This window comes from Chelonus insularis, unplaced genomic scaffold, assembly GCF_013357705.1.
Source record: "Chelonus insularis isolate UGA/USDA-ARS -01 unplaced genomic scaffold, ASM1335770v1 scaffold_277_pilon, whole genome shotgun sequence".
Lineage (NCBI taxonomy): Eukaryota > Metazoa > Arthropoda > Insecta > Hymenoptera > Braconidae > Chelonus > Chelonus insularis.
The window spans coordinates 287083-300871 of record NW_023276791.1 but is presented as its reverse complement, the minus strand read 5'-3'; the positions used below and the strand labels follow the sequence as shown (position 1 = coordinate 300871).

General features: G+C 28.6%; 1 long non-coding RNA gene across 1 annotated transcript; it reads left to right on the top strand.

Moving 5' to 3' along the window:
• The first annotated feature begins 671 nt into the window (after positions 1-671).
• On the top strand, positions 672-13379 carry LOC118073327 (uncharacterized). The gene is made up of 4 exons (XR_004691092.1): positions 672-798; positions 5633-5893; positions 11706-11937; positions 13248-13379. It is a non-coding gene; the product is annotated as an uncharacterized lncRNA (long non-coding RNA).
• The last annotated feature ends 410 nt before the right edge of the window (positions 13380-13789 follow it).

The window sequence follows — 13789 nt, the reverse complement described above, 5'->3', positions numbered from 1 at the left end:
AGTTTATGATGTAGACATTTAACACTATTAAATTATTTTTTTCATTGATTACTCAGTAAAACCAGTTTTGTTTGATGAAGAAAAAAACGAGTTCACTTCATTGAACCAGTTCAATAAAGGAAAAAAAAAAACATTTTAGTTATCATTCTTAACAGCAGGATATATACACCTTGACACCAATTTTAATAGATAGTAAAGGATTTTATAATAACAAGCAAAAGGAAGGATTTAAATAAAACTCGACAGAGAGAAATACTTTAATTAATTTTTATCATAGACTTGAGAAGTTAAAAGGACCAGACTGTCTGACCTAGAAAATGTCTTTTCAACCATTAAGGATTCCTAAATGATTTTAAATCCTTAATTTATAACAAACATCATTATTTCAATAATTACAAATTAAATAATAAAAAATTTTTCAACATAAAAATAAAATGTAAAGAGGAAAAGTAAAGCTTTATAATTATTAGCATCATAATTCAGCTATATTTAACGTGATGAGAAATTTTTCGTTAACGTACGTTGACATTTATATGACTAATTGTTAGATTTGCAAGGAAAAACTATAAATAATTAATATAAAATAATAATAATTATCGTCACAACGAATGATAAATATTAATGAATATCTTATTGCATGAAGAGAATTTATATTATTTTTTAAACTTGCAGCAGTGGCTTAGTGGTCAACGCACGGTTCTGTGGTCGCCCAAGTCAAGCGGTTGGATAAGTAACCACTTAACCGGACTCATGGCTCTTTAGTTCTACGGCCAATTCCTTCAGCAAAGAAAAAAAAAGGTATGGTAAAAAATTGGCAATAGTGCCATGTGTATGGTAGCAGAAAGTGGGCGATCATTGCTTAAGGCACGCACATGGGGAGGGTCGATGTGTTTATTTTATTGGTGTGACGATTGGTCGATTGCAATGCTGAGATCAGTTTTGCCGGTTTCCTACCCGTCTTGTTAGATAAATGTAGGTGTTAATAGAGAGGGATTCGAACTTATTTCTTAAATCGTGCAATAGATTTTTTTAATGGAAGACGTGGTAATAATTTAGTGCTTTACTAAGGATATGATGATATTTTATAACCATTTTATTGGAGTAGAGACACAATAATATTATTTTAACAAGGAATGATTCTTAATTTGATTTATATCATTTTTTTTTGCATCAAATATTGGCAATTTAGAGAGTTGAAATGTTTATTGTGCAATCTAACTTTAAAATATAAATTGAAAAAATATTGTGGATGAAAAATATAAATAATATTAATAACAATCTTGATCTGAGTTATTATTAATTTATATAATAATAATATTATTTATTTGTTATTGATTAACAATGTTTACTATTATTTATCATGAATATCAATTTATTAGTCTACTCTCTAAAAAGTAATCAGTGACTATTCAGTTTCCACACTCTACAAAATTTATAATTAAGTCCAATAGTTGGATTTAAAATTCTGCATTAATTTCTCATTGGACAGAAAATAGTTGAGTCTTTGTCGAGCTTATAATAGTAAATGCAACTATATATAACCTTCACTGCAGTGATAATAATTACGCTAATTCAGATAGATTACACACTTCTTGATAGTAATTTGCACTGATTTATTTTAAAAGAGTATTTTATATTTAATATCAAGCATGTGCTTTTGAATCATTACAATTGTTTAGAATAAATGAAATACTCTTTTAAAAATAATTGAGTAAAAATCATTAAAGTCGTTATTTATTAGTTTTAAAGTGATTTTCTCTATGTTATAATTGTATTGTTAAAAGGTTAATTTAAATAAATTTTTCAATAAGCAAAAATAAAATCATCATATCAAATAAAATAATTGAAAATTAAAAATTAAATATTAATTTTTTAAATTAATAAATTATTAAATAATGCTTGATCTTTGATACAATTATACAATGATTTACATTGTTTTATTTATTTTATGATTTGACTTTTACTTCAAAGTATTTTTAAAATTTTATTTTCGATAAAATTTGATAAATAAATCACTTACAAATTCTTTTCAAATAAATATAAACCAAAAAGAGTATAAAATTGATGAATTTACTTGCTCCTTTTGTTCATAATCCAACAACGTCAAGCTGTGGAAGAAAACTTAGAAAAGTTGCGTCGCGTCAGTGGTAAACCTAGAATTGTAAGATATAATCCGAGATGATCGTCTAATAGCTTTACGAAGGAATCAACTAGAGCGCTTGCTCAACATTAGCATAAGCCTCATTAAAGTCACTAACTAACGAGCGGAAACAACGAGACCTTAAAAGTGTTTATGATGATTCACAAAAATTTTCAGCTATATAAATGTACTTATTACTCTTAATCTCCAACTCTTTCGACAAAAGAATTATTAATAACAATAATATCAAATTCAATTGTTTCGATGGATTTTTTTTACGCTATTAATGAAGAGTAAAAACTGAATACTGTAGGTGGGCACACGCTAATCTTCATTTTCGTGTCGCGCCCATACACCCATTGTTTGCAACATCGTCAGAATCGCTCTGAATACATTAAACATGACGCCCCAATGACTGAATCATTTCGTTCACTAAGTCCCGTACTCTATGCTACAAGCGGCAGTATATGCGCGGCATATGTAATTATACGTCGGCGACCCCAAAGTATTCGTGTAAATAGTCTTGTACTTACCTCCTACTCGAGTGCTTTTTCACTTACACCATACCGGGAAACAGTAGGTGTTGGATCCACGTGTTTCATTGCTAATTTACAACTATGCTGAATTACAAATGCTTAATAAATGCATTACAACTTTATGTGATTCATCATCAGTTCATCACCTTAAACAATTGAATCATTATTATATAAATCACATCAATGTTCATCGCTGTAAATTCTTCAAAATCATCCTACGTAAAATGTAAACAACTTTTTTATTATTTTATCAAGACACTTTGTTAGAATAGAAAGATAAAAAAAATTATTCGAGCACGAGTGGATCGTTTAATTAAATCAATTACTGAGTTTGAAAAGTTTAAAAACCTTAGCATTAATATTGATTTTGGTTTTGAGGATGCAGTTTTTTTTTTGTTAAATGTTTAATTAGTTTTTTTCGCTTTAATTTATACCACGGAAAATAATTTATTAAGTGCCAGGCTGCGTGAGAGCTGTCTACACAACAGTCAAAACATTCGAGTTCTTTTGGACCCTTGCTGTAGTATCGTGGGAATCAGTGACGTGACAAGCTCTGTAACTCGTTTACTTGTTATTCTTCTATATATAGACAAAAATGATTAACTAGAAATCAAATGTAAAATTAATTAATCAAAATTACAATTTTTCATCTCATTGTGTTGATGAATTTTATTAATTCATCTTCACACTATTTTAACCTTAAAAAATTTTATTTAAATACAAGTATGGTCTGTTAGTTTATCCATAACACTTTGCCATCATTTTTAGTTCAATCCGAGAATAATAATTAAAATAAAAGTCCATAAAATAATTTAAATAATATATTGAAAAAAAATTGACAACCTTTACTCCAAAAATTGTTATTATTTTACATATTCTCTTCTCATAATCATTAATTGTCTTTAATTCTTAATTATTCATGTGATTCTTTATAATTGAAATTAAATTTCAACTGAAAATTGATTATTTTCTAAAAAGAAAAAACTTTTTGTCTCCACTACCTGTCTTAAAGATCCAAAAACTACCTATGAAGATAAAACTAATAATCTTCCAGAGGAAAAAAATTATTTTCAACTAAAAATTGGAATATCAAGACATGAGGTATGAAATGGAAATGATTTAGGGTGGAATATGATATTTTATTATTTGATTTAAACAATAAGTCGAACCTTCATTATCTAATACCTAAATAAGTTAAAAACTTAAGATATTCTTCTACTGAATAATTGCTTAAAAATATTCACAGCACGTTCAACTTCTGGTCACGACTAAAACAATGACAATCACGTAGGGAGCTATTCTTGTCTTCGTCCAGACGAATGAATCGAAACCAAAGTCATCTCACCTTCGGAACAAATTTATTGCGCGCGACTCTCGAATACCGAAACTCATATCAAAAATTTTTTAACAGAATAACCCGCTAAACATTTCTTTTTTTAGTTCAATTAATTATCGTTCCGCTAAAATTGATCATAATCGTTAAATTTAATTTTTATAGTCTTGAGTGTTAAGTTTTTCACACATTGAAGTCAATAATAAAATTTTTTTATACATTAAGTTTAAAATAAGAATTTAATAATATCAATTACTAAACTATCAATTAAATTAATACTTCCACATAATTATTATTATAAAAAAATAGCATATTTTAATTTTTTTTCCTATAAATAATTTCAGGGGGGAATAAAAATTAATATTTTTAATATTTGTGGTATTTTAAATAATGTTTATAATACAATTATGGATATTTAAAAAATAAATTTCTATTTCATAATAAAAGAATAAAGATAAAAAAATCTTTCATTCATTTTTTTCATTGACCATTCATTCAAATTTTCGTTTTGTCTACTCGAAATAATCAAAACATATATACTTATAATTCAATTTATGACACTGTTAAACGCTATAATCAGTATAACTTAAAACATCATCTGGTACGTCCTTTCGCTCGCATTATAATTCAGGACTTCTTCTCAGCAGGACAATGCATAGTTTCGCGTGTCGCTTTGTTTTTTACGCGGCATAGAGAAGTCGTGGGCGAATGTCAGAAGAGTCGAGTAAAGTCAAGAGAGAGAAAGAGAAAGAAAAAAGTCCGCGTGTGTCACTGAGCGAACGAGTCGAGTAGAGAGAGCTTGGACGTTCTGTCGCGTCACGTTCGTCTTCAAGTTTGTGCGTTTTTACGTTCTTACCGGCGCACGTATTCTCTCCGTGAGGGCCTCGCCCTCTTCTTTGTGTCTCTTTTCTTCATGTTTCCTACTGTACCCCTTTAGTATCAACGTCCCTTAAAATCAGCATTAAAAACAAATTTATACTATTCTTAAATAAAATATATACTCTTTTTTTCGCTGAATGTTTATGGATTTTATAAATAATTACTTTAACGGTTAATTAACGTATCCTGCATGAGTGATTCGAGAGAAAAGCCATGGCAGCGACCGTAATCATGCCATTTTTGAAACTTGGTATACTTTTGAGTCGCATTTTATTCAAAAAAATTTAGTCGTTTAAAAATTTTTTATGATTGAAAAAAAAAAATTATTTGTCCATTATTTTTAAACATTCTTATTAAATTTAAAAGTTTTATTTTCTTTTAATTTTTCAGTCAACTATATTAAAATTTAAAACACTAAATGCATTTGACATTTTTTACAATAATTAAAATTCAATGTAAAATTATTTCTAAAGAATTAAAATTTCATTGTTAAAAATGTTTTCAATTGTCTTGAAGTCACACTATTTTATAGCTGTAAATTGAGAAAAATTATTGACAAAATAATAATGTTAGTTATATTTTTCTGAGCACAAATTCTTTATTATTTTCTCTCAAGCACTTGAATGAACTAATAAAAATATAAATCACCTGGCTAATATTTTTAATCTATAAAAAAATGTGCTTTGGATCCACTCGAGTGTAAGCTTAAATCACATTATTAAATATAATGCTCGTTATTTACAGTAACATCTAATATGGAGGTACTGAAGTTTCATCGAGGCAGCAGTCATCTTTACATAAAATGCACGAATATCGCTGAGCGTTACGACGTTATTATACGAATCTGAAACTATACTAGGGGATTTTGGTGAAAAATAAAAGCTGGATGGTTCGCGAGACCAACAGATGTCCAAGATGATGGTGCTGTCTAAGTATAAAATCGTGCGACACTTGAGAAGACAAGACAAAGACCGTCTACGACTCTGTGTTATCTTCATTACAAATGTAAGTTTATGAGAAACAGAACAGATTGTTTCAGTTATTTGTCTTATTAATAATATGCTGACAAAACCCGTCGGTTAGAATGAGTAAATCATACCAAACTAACAATTGTAACATCTGATGATTTATATAGATGATAATCTGTAACTACTATGTACTTAAAAATACCAAAGTTGTTTTACTTCATAAAAAAACCTCTCATGTATTATCTCTTATTATCTATAAAATTACTTATATTATTATCAAATTCATTATTGTTTATGGTTTGATCCAGTTTATTTCAGTCTACATCTGCTCCAAAACACAAAAATAAATCGAAAAAATTTTTATTATGAACAATTTTTAATAAAAACTTTTGAATTTATACAAAAAATATTGAAATTATTACTTAAAAATAAATATTAAATGGTTAATTAAAGATTTATTTTGTTTAAATTATATTATAATAATCCTTTACAACAAAATAAAATAATGAATGAAAAATAAAAAATGAGTTCATCATCAAACAATTAATTTTTAATTTTAATTATGAATAAAATGAATATTAAATGTACATTGTTTCATTCCAAAATGAAGCTTTAGAATAAAAAATTTTCCTTATCACAATACGGTAGCGTGATATAACGGAAAGCTTGGAAAAGTTTATAATAATAACAATTAAATAACTGACATTTCCGTTTACATAACAGAATTTATTATTACAATTAAAAGTCTCATCAGCCAATGATGATACTCTAGCTCTGATGTTTCATCAGTCCCAATTAACGCAATTACCTGTTCTCTAGCTTAATTATCTATCAAATAAAATTATTATTTTTATTCTACGCCCGTGTACTTTTATGTCTTTAATGAACATTATTAATTATCTTATGATTTTCTGATAAAACAAACACACGCTCTTCAAGGCAATTTATAACATGTACACTACATAGTATACAATACTTATTATCTCACATCGCACACTTTTCTATCAATCATCGCCCTTACTTTAAATGCAATTTTAAAAATATTATCAAGATAACAACAATATTTTAACTAAGATATGATGTTGTTAATAACCTTTTCAGTGAGTTCTCAGAGTTGATTTAATTCTAAATTAAAATCATCATTATTTGAAGCTAAAAAAGACATTTTTATTAAATAAAGAAATTAAATAAAATTAATATATATATATATAATATTTGAAATAAATCGTAATAATTATTGGGCTCATTGTTTCAGTGAAAAAAAGCGTTACAAAGTGTCATAGATAAATATATGTTGAAAATGTTTTAGAGGTGTATAATTAAACCATAGAATATTGATATATTACCGGAAATGGTTTGTCTGTTTGATAGAAAAGATCGTTTGATATTTTAAAATGTCACGGTATCTCAAGATTAGTAAGCATAACAGAGCAGGTGAGATTTGGGCACACACTCTATTGCCATCAACAATCTTAATAATAACCGTTCTCGTCTTCGTTTTACGATGGTCACTTAGTGTTCGTCACGGCATCTTTTACGGTAAAGTCCTGACTTGAATATTTTTTCTTACCCTTGACTCTTTTATCTACCTGGGTAATTTGATAGATCGTTGATAGACGAGCCAAGATAATATCTCGGCAACTGTATACGTGTGTCCTTCCTCAACAGACAGGTGTATTCAAAAACCAAGCACCGTCTGCTTAGATGCAGCTGACCACTCTTTCACTTGCCAACGAAACAAACAAATTATTTACTTTGTTTTTCCGTCGTGTGCCCATTATTCAATATTTTATGGTCTTTTTTAAAATTACTCGAGAAAAATGGAAATAGAGAACTGTCATTAATTTTGACTTACATTTTAATGAATTTTAAATAGTCTTTTGCTAAAAATTATTTTTTTTTTTCAACTATTATTTATTTTTATGACATAAAAAATGATAATTTATTTTTCAAACAAATAATTAAATATAATAATAGTGAAAAAATAAATTTTCATCACTTTTTATTTTTTAATTATGATGATTATAAATATGTAGTTAGTTTACTTGAAATAATTGACCAATAATTAAACTATTAACTTTACAAACAGTGAATTACAAATGAAAAGATCACACTAACAGTAAGAAATCTCATAAAAATTTTACAGCAAACTTCTACGCATTTCATTAACTCCAGAAAAATTAATTTATTAAAATATTGCACTCAACAATTGATTCTCATTGACTTTCAATTATAATAATTTTAATAAATAATTCGAGTATGAATAAATAAACTGTTGAATTATTTAAAAAGTTATTTCTCATTAATATTGCACATTATTTTTCACTATAATTATTTTTTCTTTTTTTTTTCCTAAGCTCTTGAGCTTTCTTGCAAAATTTGTATTAATTTTTCTAAAAATAAACTTCTTCAACAACAATCATTAAAACAATATAAACAAGTTACGTCCATCAGACTGTTTTTAATCAAGATAATAAATAATATCCGGTGCGTTGAGTCGTCATCAACAATCTGTTTATTCTTTTATTAAGTAATTAAACAACACGTGATTATTTTTTGTTCATTTTTTTTTTTACTTAGTGCATGAAAATGTTGATTATTCAAGTTTAACTGTACCAAGATAAACGTATGGCGTTAATAAAAAATGAAATGACTTTAATCATAAGTATAGAGTAATTTTATTGCGCATTAATTTAGTATATATAATTGTTGTAACAGACCGCAACATGGGTATTCATGAAAAACAGTCCAAGCTTATAAACGCCTTGCTATTAGGCGATACAATTAAAATGTGCATTTCTTCAGCTTATTTTAAACTCATAGTACAACTGTATGGTTTGGCTTCTGATGTTTGTTTACTATATATGTATACAAGTAAAACTGTAGAACGGCGGACGTAGAGAACAAGTGTGAAATATTTCCATTAAAATTCCTACACGTTCCCTATTTTTTGCGCTTTTACCCTCATTGTGTATGGTATTTAACCACCCAAAAGTAGCATCAATTACATAAAACATAAATTGCTATTTTACCACAAAATTATCAATTCTAATTTAATTATACTAATAAATTGCATTTTCTTTGTGAACATAAAGCATTAACAATTAAACCATTTTTTTAATTCTCTTGTGGTGATTTTATTTATCTGGATTTTGATTAAAAAAAAATCTTGATTAATTTAGGGAAAATCACTTTTAATTTTTTTGTATTCGCAGATTTATTTTAATGGTCATAATTTCATTGAGGCATCGTATTCATGTATCGTATTCTACTATCTGACTCGTTCGTATGAGGTTGGCACACGTTTATTGTATATATGAACCGTTTCACTCCCTTAGGGTGGATCAAATGTATACGCGTATGATTCTCTACCACAGTCCACTACACGGTACCACATTCAGTATCATGAAAACAATGAATATGTATATCTTAATTCGCACAGGTTAATTGAATAATTTGTTAAACGCACACTGTGACTCGTAGAGTTACTAAAAGTCTTTTAAGCATTGCCATGGTCTTTTTGCATTCTATAATTAAGTCTTTCAGTTTGTTTAAAACCCACTAATCTTAATTTCCTTTTTCTCTTTTCTAAATTCAACCAAACTGATATCTTTAGTAAAGTAAATTATATCACACAATTATTCAACAAATCAATATTTATATTTAAATAATATTCAATGATTTTATAACCAATTTGCTGATAAACCTAGAGGTTTTAAAAGTGTATAAACGAATAATTACCCAAGAAACAAATTCAAAAATTTTTTAAACACTTAAAATAATTAATAAACCAAATTAAATTGAATTGAAATAAGCTCGTGGATTTTTGGAGTTATTCATTGGAATCTGGGTGACATCCATCAGCTGATGTTCTTGAAGGTAGTAAGAAGGTGTCCATTTGTAGCTCAGCACTGAAGATGTTGGTTCATCATCCTACATAAATATACATTATATTAATAATGAATGATTAAAATTAATTGCCTATTATTTTTATTATTCCTTCTAAGAAAAAGACATTCAGAATATTTTAAGAAAATTTGAAATAGTACTCCCATGAAAGATATAGACTCATTTATCAACATTCACTAAATAAATTCATCAAATAGTAAGCAACTTGGAGGCATTTGAATGAACTAGTTATTCCAAGTAACTCAATCAGTGAACATAAGACGATTCACTTATTCTCCAGTTGATTTACGAACTGCTAGATCAATTCATAAAATTTTCACTTCTCTACTTTTGTAGAGCGAAAAATATAAATAACCCAGAAAGATAAAAGTTATTGTGTTGTTGCGAAAAAAGATAGTTTCGAGGCACAAAGCAAACTGTTTTTTTCCATACATAAGACCAAAAGGTATCAGTTACTATCCAACTTTATCCCTTTTCCGAAGAAACATACATTGCTTTGTGTGTGTTCATGTATATATATATATATATATACATGTGTATATATGTATATATATATATGAATTCGAGACTATAGAAGGGAAACGAGTGATCCTTTGATCGCGCGACAGTCGCTGTTGGCAAACATCAACTCAGTTGACTGAAACCCAGCCACCGTAGTTTAATACCTCATGCAAATTTCAGGAAAAGGGCGCGCGCCCTGTCTCTCTTTACAACCGCAACCGCCCATGGGACTATATTGCTTTTAGAACAAATCGCTATTCGATTCGTCTATATCGGTACAAAAGTTATCAAGCGCAGTGTTCAGGTATAACTCCAGTCTATCATCGCCATTCAACATTTGACCTTTTTTGTGTCCTGTTTATTTAATTTATGCGCATTATTAATAAATTGTCTAGAAAAAAATTAATTTATAAAAATTGATACAATTAAAAATAAACTATTTTTACTCCATATCCTTTTAATAAATAAAAAAACAATAATATCAAGTATTTTGTGAATTCTTTTTTTTCTTTAAATTAATTTTTATCTCATTGATTAAAATAATTTGCATCTAATTGTTACTTTTAATATATTAAAAATGTAATTAAAGTCAATATTCTTCAAGTCTCGATTTTTTTCATTCATTAAGGGATAAAAGTTTATCAAAACTGAAGGGTGATTTAATAAAGTCAATAAGCTAAGCTCAAATTACGATTTTAAAACACTTTATTGATAAATTGAAATTAAAAATATAAAAGAAAAAAAAAGTAAATATCATTAAAAGGGTATGTAAATGAATATTTTTTAATAAAGACAAATAATTTATTGCCTGAGAAACGATTAAGAAGATCGAGATTAATCATATAAAGCTGAGCGAACAAAATGTATTCGACCATGAAAAATAGAAACTCAATGACAAATAAAAAAAGCTCGTAACAATGCAGAGAATAGTGAAAAAAAAAATAGGTGAGAAGACGATATATGGCCGAGTGAACTCGAGATTATTGTACAAGAAATTAGCATAGAACAGTGGTAGATATGGTCGATTGTCGCGTGAAACAGACACCCTGATGTTGGAACGTGGCGAAGCAGCGTGTCGAAATCGCGATCTCCAGGATGCATGCATCCAAACTTAGCACCCATATACTTTTGTCCATTACGTTTTCCCATTCCATTTACTTCGGCACCCTTTTCTTACTGCTGTACGCCTCGATTCGTGGACTGCCCTGTGTTTTACATTGTCTTACGTTTATTCGCTTTGCCTTCCCGTCGGTTTAAGTTCCAGGCGCACTCGATATACATACAATGCAATACAATGCAAGAAATGAAACTACTGGCGTGTCAGTGGAGCTTTTTTTTTATTTTACCCGTATTGTATATACTGATATCTGTTATAAAAAATTTTTCAAATGAAAATACTAAAATCGTTACCAATTTTTTTATTTTCATTCTAATTGCAGTGTGAGAGCTCCAGCAAGAAAAAAAAAGGAGGGTGGAAAATCTGAGAGGGAGAATCTTGAAAAAAGATGGTCTCTTAAGAAGTCTGAAGATAATGCGATGAGGATAAGTGCGGCACGTCGTCTAGGTTGCACTCGGATCAAGAAAAAGAAGAAGAGTAAAGAAGAAAGAGAAATAAGAAGGTTACAACAGAAGAGAAACTTACGGTGGATACTGAGGAGATGAAAGACGAAGGTACGGAGAACTCCTTACGAGAATATATTTTTTTTTTTTGCAATGTGAAGGTCCACAGGATGTCATCCAATGAGGGTGAAGTAAAGGGAAAACAAGTAAAATAATGATAAAAGGCGGAGTCGACGGTGAGATTCGATTGGTCGAGATATCGCGGGCGTTTGAGTCAACGCGAAAAGAAGAGAGGGGACTTCTCCTCCTCTTCCTCTTAAAACCTTTTCTATACGATCCTCTTACCTCTTTTACCTCTTTATTTACCTTTATTCTGCTCTCCAATGCTTTTTGGACCATGATCTTATTCTTATATACTCTAAATAAAATATTGAACAGTTTCCTTTCTCACTCTTTTTTTTTTTTCATTTCATTTGGGAAAATTTTTAATTGTCTCATACTAAATCACTAAAAAAATATATTTATTATATTTTACTATTCAAGTAATAAATTGAATTCAAATATAAAATAATTTTATCAAAGTTGTGAGTGAAATGAATATTTTTAAATCATTGATAAAGTCATCAATTATTGATGATTTATATTAAGTCACATTCGAAGCCAATAAAAATCTAGAATAAATAAATGACTTATTGTGGTAGGAACATTGTTGTGAGTGTAATCTGTTGATGTGAAATAAAATGAATTAATAAAAATGATTATTAATTTTTTATTTTTCCAACTTGTTTACAAGATAGAGAGTATACACGAACGCGTGTATCAAAGAAGAAATCACATCGGGATGCAATGTATACCACGATTGTTGATTATCTTTATGGAGAGGGTAGAATACTAACCTAAAGTATATTGACTTGTGATGTACCATCTGTGACGCACACCCTTCACTCCCTTACTATTGATAAAATTAATAAGCTCGTATATGCGGTTTTCCTGGATTGGGGATGGCTAATTCTTGGTTTACTTTCAGTCTCAATATTTGTTTGTCTCTTTTTCTCTATAGCTTTACCACTTTTCTTTATTAATTAACTATTCTATTAATAAAATACCTTTTACAATGTTTTTATTTACAAAAATATCTGTGCAGGAGATTTTATTTTAAAAAAAATAGCTTTCAAAGCAAATAAAGATTGCAATAAATGTGATGCAGTTTAATTATTTGCGCACATTTTATTTAGCTTTTATTAGATGCATTAAAATTTAATGATTAGTATTTTTGTAGTTGTAGTAAATAATCAAGACTCAAGAACTTCTAAAAAGTTTCGAGATTATGAATAAGTAGAATAAATATACTTTACAATTATTCTTAATAATTTTTTCGAAATTATTCTATTGTGTTATAAATTTTATTTTCATTGTTTCAGAAATTATTTCAAGAGTTTTTTGCAAATCAGCTGAGAAATGTATTTTAAACAATCGTAATGGAAGGAGAAAAATTAACTTGATAACAATAATTTCAATTGAAAAAATTGATCAAACAAAAAGAAGAAAATAATCAAGCACACATTAGGGAAAAAATAGTCTTGATAAGACTTTTCATGACACATAACAGGCTAGAGCCTGTAAAATTAATGTCACCGCGAATCAAGATGACAATGTGATTCATCAGTTAAATCCGCGTACATAATCCTTTACAGTGACTTACTCGGCCGGCAGCTAGTGTACGTCATTCGAAAGTGTACATATCTATATGTACATAGGAAAAGGACAACGTCGTATACATTTATACGTGTGTGAGTGTACACGAGTATTGTGTATAACAGGGCTGCAAATTATAATCAGAGTTGTGGTTAGTCAGTAAAGTTGGGAAGGGAATAGACGGTCTGTATAAGAGAGAAAGGGCGAGAAGGGTGTGAGGCTTTCTAGGGGTATTTATCCAACGACAGAGTCCAACCACGGGGTAGAT